A 7,588-nucleotide genomic window follows, 5' to 3' on the forward strand; every position below is an offset into this window, starting at 1 on the left:
TTAGGCCAATTAAAAATCTTAATCTGATTCCATTCACCACCAGAGAATGTCTCTTCATAATCAATACTAGGTCCTGGCGAAAAACCTTGTGCAGCTAATCTTACTTTATATCTTGTGATCTTATTGTCTTCATTTCTTTTTCTCACAAATACCCATTTATATCCCACAGGTTGGACACCTTCGGGTGTTTGGACTACTGGTCCAAAAACTTGTCATTTGAAAGTGAATTTAATTCCACCTCAATTGTTTCTTTCCACAAAAACCAATATTTTCTCTATCGACATTCTTAAATAGATTTTGGTTCAAGATCTTCATTTTTCTGATATAATATCAAGAACAACATTATATGCAAAAATTTTGTCAACAACTATATTAATTCGATTCCTTTTTGTTCTTGTCAGGACATAGTTTATTAAAATGTCATTATTATCCTTAGTTGTTTTATCTTCTTCAAGATTTTTGTCCGAAGTCAAATTTTGGATTTCTTCTTGACCATCCATATTCTTAATCGAGTTATTGACTCGATTTCTTTTTTGAGAATTTTTATCTGTGGACCTACTCATCTATCACGCTTCAGCGTGTCTCAGATTCATTAATGACAACATGATGTGCAAGGATATTAATCTTTGATGACATATTTGCAGCTACTATATGTGATTTAGTTACTTTCTTTACATCTACAAATGCATCTGGTAACTGATTTGCTATATTTTGCAAATGAATTATTTTCTGAACTTTAAGTTCACATTGATCTATACGAGGATCTAAATGAGAAAATAATGATACATTCCTTGTAATTTATTTTTCCAACTTCTTAATTTCTCCCCTTAATGTTGAAAAAATTGTCTCGTTAAAATGACAATCAACAAATCGTGAAGTAAACATATCACCCGTTAGGGGTTCAAAATATTTAATAATTGATGCAAAATCAAATCCAACATATATTCCTAGCCTCCTTTCAAGACCCATCTTAGTACGTTGTGGTGGAGCAATTGGAACATATCAGAATAAGAACTAGAGGTTCTCCCGACGCATACATACATCAGTGGAAATAACAAAAAGCATCGACAATGGCTATCCTAACGCAGTAAGCCACGTCAGGCAAAACGTCAAAAGTAATAGGTCGAAGTACGCAAAGTCGATGCACAAACGGATTGATGTCGTCAATTGATTTTGCTTGACGCACGCTATGTCGACTAATAGGAAACGTCAGGGAAAGAACGTTTTCGACATCGAGTCAACGTGCTGGCAATAGGTTACTATTGACGTCAATGGCTATGTTGACAATAGGGAATAATTGATGTCGCCTTGGAAGAAATTGGACCGACGCAACGTTAGCAAAAGAGGCCATTCGTGACGTACGAACAACGTTGGGAAAAAGTAATACTTTTTTAATTTATTATTATTTAATTTTTTTGCTTTTCGTTTTTGATTCGATTTAAATTCAATCAGATTACAAAAATAACTAACGTAAAAAATAATTAAAATACCAAATCGAGTTTATATTAAAATTAATTTGAATATTCAAAAAGTACACATCTATAGGTTGAAAAATTACATGAAAAGCTAAAACTAAAAACTAAAAACAAATTCTTTTAAGCACCACTGACGCTAGTTTCCCCAAGCCTCTCAACCTACAATGACATGAGATTAAATTTAGATATATATAACCAATAAGAAATTAAAGAACTTAAAAGTTGAAAAGTACATACCCTAATGGAATCTAGATCTGCTGTGTGCCCGAGTAAGTTCTTCAATCATCTTTCTCATTTCTTCCATTTGTCGGCCAGTTTCTTCATGTTTTCGGGCACTTTATGCCATTTTTCACTCATACAACTCTGATATTCTTCATTGTTCTTTAGTCAATTCTTGAGCGTTGTCAAGGTGAGCTTTTAGTTTGGTAACCTCCCTGACATGCATCTCTTGCTCATATGATGAAGACAAAGAACTGCCAGCAGCCTTTAAGGACTTTGGCCTAGGGCTCCAACCAAGACCTTTTGAGTAGCCCGGTCGTCTACCCGAAACTGCCTCGCATATCTCGTTTCTAGTAGGTGGTTGTGAACCCTCTAAGGTGGGTTGAGACTGAAGTTCTAACATTTGATTCTGTAAAAAAAAAAATTAATTAAGTCAAGCTCGTAAATTAAATGTACAAAATAAGACAAAATATTTTCATAAACTTACATGTGCATCTACGGTCGCTTGCAAAATGAACTGACCAACCTGAGCGTGTGTTTCTCTAAACAACACCACTGGATTGACTGGTTGACCTCGTTGTTCAATGAGCTCGTGTTGTCGTTGTATAAACGACTTAGATCCACTACTGTGGTTGTAGGTCTACTTTGCTCTAGTAGCCCTGTAGATCTTTGATTGCACCTACATGAAAACAATCAAAATGTTACATACAAACAACAAAAATGAATTACCATTGAGGAACATTAAAGAATGTAAATCACTTGAAACTGTCGAGTAATGTAGTGTTCGCCGAGGAAGTGTCAATCTTCCACACGATTTGTCAATCTAGGAAGTGGGTTGGCACATGCTTGTTCAGGATCACTAAACTGCTTAAAATGGTCGTGGTTGTCTCCCCTGAACTCCTTCCCAGTGTTGAGCATTTGATGCTGAACAAATCGAGTAAGTGTTGATCTACGAAATCAAGCACGAACCATTGCTACAAAAGAAAAGTACACACAAATTAGGTTTTTATATATATACGTAGGTATATATGTATGATAATTTAAAAACTTGCCCATAAACCATCCTTCATAAGCTCGATGTACTCCGAAGTAACATCAACCCACTTAAGGAAGCGGACTGGAAATGTAGAAGAATAAAAATAATTGATTCTACCTATTGTTCAACTTGATGAAAACAAGTATATGGAAAGAGATTTTGATGTGCATTACACGTATTGTATTACTAAGAAAAAGATAAGACCATCATATTTTAGGTTAGGTTAGGTTTTAAGAAGGATTTGACGCATAGTTTAGAAAAAAAAGTACTAAACTATCGTAAATATAATGATATTGTAAATGCAGATATCCATAACCTACATAGGTTACAATTTTCATATAACTCTCATATTCAATTCCATATTGTAACATCCATCCCATTGAATTCCATAATGTAACTTATACATAAGATGTCCTATAAATAGAGGAGTGTGATGCCTTTGTAAGACACACCACAAATGAGTTCAATTGTATTCTCTTCTCCCTCTCTTCTCTATTCTTCTCTTTGTTTGTGTCATTATCCTTTATTTTATAACACGTTATCAGCACGACACTCTACAATTTTGTTATTTACAAAAGGTAGGTTATAATAGTAGTTTTTTTTTTTTTTTTTTTTTGTATTTGTGAATATTGCATGAAACAATCCATGTATACATCATGCATAGTTTAAATGCTTGAGAATGTAATATTTCATACCTATTGCATGGTTTAATTTTACATATTACGTTTACATGGTTATTGTTTGTTAAAAAAAAATATTTTTAGTTCATGATAAGATTATGATTTAGTTCATCTTTAATTTCTTTATGATTTATATGATCGTTTATGTTTGGTTCTAATATCAATTATTTTAAGATCTATGTATAGTTTATGGATTCTTTATAATTTGTGTTTATAATTTAATTGTTTACTTTATATTAGTATAAGTTTTTGTAATTGTTTTTATGATCTAAATACTTTTATCAATTTACTTAAGTATGTAGTAAAATTAACATTTTTGGTGTGTATTGTTGTTAATTTTCCATAATATGTATATGTAATTTTTATTTGTAATTTTAATTATTGTACATTAACATGCATGTTTTGAATTATTATATATGGGTTCCATTGATTTTTGTATCATGTGCATAATATGATATTTATCTAAGTTGTCTTAGAATGCATGTTTGACATGTTTATTAAATTTCTAGTATAAGTTAGTTTATTTGTTCTTTGTTATAGTTTTACCATGTCAAGTCTTACCAAATTAGAATTTCTAGCTCTTGATATCAATGGTGATAATAATTTATCATGGGTACTTGATGCTGAAATTCATTTGGATGCCATGAATCTTGGAGAAACGATTAAAGAAGGAAACACGACTTCAAGTCAAGAAAAGGCAAAAGCCATGATTTTCCTTCGACATCATCTTCATGAGGGACTAAAGATTGAATATCTTACGATAAAAGATCCCTATGAACTATGACAAAGTTTAAAAGAAAGGTATGATCATCAAAAAAGTGTGATTCTTCCTAAAACTCAATATGATTGGATGCACTTAAGGTTGCAAGATTTTAAATCAGTAAGTGATTATAATTCCGTATTATTTAAAATTTGTACAAAATTATTATTATGCGGAGAAAAAGTTACTGATGAAGATATGTTAGAGAAAACCTTTTCAACATTTCATGTCTCGAATATGCTCCTGCAGCAGCAATATCGAGAAAGAGGTTTTAAAAAGTATTCCGTACTCATATCATGTCTTCTTGTGGCTGAACAAAATAATGAGTTATTAATGAAAAACCATGAATCTCGACCAACTAGAGCAACACCATTCCCTGAAGCGAATGTTGTATTATTAAATAATATTAATGGTCGAGGTCGAGGTCGTGGTCGTAATCGTGGCCGAGGTCGTGACCGTGGTAGAGGAAGAAGTAATTATACTTTATGTGGTAATAATCATTTAGATTTCCAGAAAACCACAAATGATGATCATAGAAGGAAGTGGTGAAAATCAATGTTTCCGTTGTGGTATGAATGGTCATTGGACTCGTACTTGTCGTACATCCAAGCATTTAGTCGACCTCTATCAAGCCTCATTGAAGGAAAACGAAAAGAATATGGAAGTAAACTTTGCCTATCCAAATGATGTATTTGACCCTTCCAACATGACCCATTTAGATGTGGCGGACTTCTTTGAGTCTCCTAAAGAGAAAAATGATGTTAATGAAGGAGTAGCAAATACTTCCTTTAATTATAATAATGTCCAAAACTAATATTTGCATTATGTTTTCTCTATTTAACATTTACCAGTTTATTTACATTATTTACATTTCAAGGTTTTTTTTTTTTTTTACCAAGAGACTTATTGTAATCGTTTTTTTTTAATGAAGAGTTATGGACATTTCTCATATTTTGGTTGATTCAAAGATGAATAATGAAGACTTATGTTTGGCAGATAGTGCAACTACGCACACAATACTTAAAAGTAAAAAATATTTTTCTACATTGACAATGCTTGAAGCAAATGTCAATACAATATCAGGTTCTACAAACTTGATTGAAGGTTTTGGTAGAGCAAACCTTATTTTGCCTAGAGGAACAAAATTCACAATTAGTAATGCTTTGTTCTCTAGTAAGTCAAAAAGAAACTTATTGAGTTTCAAAGATATACGTCAAAATGGTTATCATGTTGAAACTAACAATAAAAATAATATAGAATATCTTTATATTACATTTATTATTTCACATGAGAAGCGTATATTGGAAACATTGCCTGCCTTTTCTTCTGGATTATATTATACTCATATACGAGTAGTTGAAACATATGCCACCATGAACTCGAAGTTCATGAATTTAAATATGTTTACTGTTTGGCATGATCGATTGGGTCATCCTGGGTCAATAATGATGAGAAGAACTATTGAAAATTCTCATGGACATCCACTAAAGAACAAGAAGATTCTTCAATCCAAAGAATTATCATGTATTGTTTGCTCTCAAGGAAAATTAATTATTAGGCAATCACCAGCCAAAGTGAGAGTGGAGTCACCTACATTTTTAGAACAAATTCATGGTGACATATGTGGACCAATCAATCCACCAAGTGGACCATTTAGATATTTCATGGTTTTAATTGACGCATCAAGTAGATGGTCACATGTGTGTTTATTATCAAGTCGAAACCTTGCATTTGCACGATTACTTGCTCAAATAATCAAATTAGGAGCACAGTTTCCGGATTATATAATAAAAAACATTCGACTTGATAATGCTGGTGAGTTTACATCCCAAGCATTTAATAATTATTGTATGTTAACTGGGATAAATATTGAACATCCTGTAGCTCATGTTCATACACAAAATGGTTTGGCAGAATCATTTATCAAGCATTTACAATTGATTGCCAGACCATTACTTATGAGAGCAAAACTTCCATTATCTATATGGGGTCATGCTATTTTGCATGCAGCGTCGCTTATACGCATAAGACCGACATCTTATCATAAGTATTCCCCAACACAATTAGCTTATGGCCAGGAACCAAATATTTCTCATTTGCGAATTTTTGGTTGTGTAGTATATGTTCCAATTTCCCCACCACAACGTACTAAAATGGGACCTCAAAGAAGGTTAGGAATATATGTCGGATTTGAATCCCCATAAATTATTAGATATCTTGAACCCTTGACGGGAGATGTATTTATTGCACGATTCGCTGATTGTCATTTTAATGAGACAAATTTTCCAACATTAGGGAGAGGAATTAAGAAGTTGGAAAACGAAATTGCCTGGAATGTATCGTTATTGTCTCATTTAGATCCTCGTACAAAGCAATGTGAACTAGAAGTTCAAAAGATAATTCATTTACAAAGTGTAGCAAACCAAATGCCAGATGCATTTACAAATACTAAGAAAGTGACCAAGTCGTATATTCCAGCTACAAATGCTCCATCTAGAATTGAAATCCCAACTTAGCAAGTTGATACAATTAATGAATCAACGCTGCGCCAAAAGCGTGGTAGACCGATGGGTTCAAAAGATAAAAATTCTCGAAAAAGAAAAGTGACCAATAGTCGAAATGACTTAATTGACAATAGAAACATTCAAGAAAAAATCATGGACACGACTAATGGTAAAAATGTAGAAGAGACTCAAGTATATGAAGATAACAATGAGATCTCGATAAATTATACCATGAAAGGAACAAGGTGGAATTGAATTAATGTAGTTGTGGACAACATTTTTGCGTATAATGTTGCACATAATATCATTCATGAAAATGAGGATTATGAACATAAATCTGTTGACGAATGTCGTAATAGAAAGGATTGGCCGAAGTGGAAAGAAGCCATCCAAGCAAAACTAAACTCACTCACGAAACGTGAAGTTTTTGGACCTGTAGTTATACACCTAAAGGTGTAAAACTTGTGGGATTTAAATGGGTATTTGTGCGTAAACGAAATGAAAATAATGAGGTCACTAGATATAAAGCACGACTTGTTGCACAAGGATTCTCTCAAAGACCAGGCATTGATTATGAGGAAACATATTCTCCTGTGGTGGATGCTATTACATTAAGATATTTAATTAGTCTGGCTGTATGTGAAAATCTTGATATGCATCTTATGGATGTAGTTACAGCATACTTATATGGATCTTTGGAAAATGAAATCTATATGAAAATACCTAAAGGATTTAAGATACCTGAATCATATAATTCAAACTCTAGAATATTATGTTCAATAAAATTACAAAGATCATTATATGGATTGAAATAATCAGGACGAATGTGGTACAATCGCTTAAGTGAATATTTATTGAAAGAAGGTTATCAAAATAATCCAATTTGTCCATGTCTTATTAAGAAATCACAGTCA

The sequence above is a fragment of the Cucumis melo genome, chromosome 8 (assembly GCF_025177605.1).
Source record: "Cucumis melo cultivar AY chromosome 8, USDA_Cmelo_AY_1.0, whole genome shotgun sequence".
Lineage (NCBI taxonomy): Eukaryota > Viridiplantae > Streptophyta > Magnoliopsida > Cucurbitales > Cucurbitaceae > Cucumis > Cucumis melo.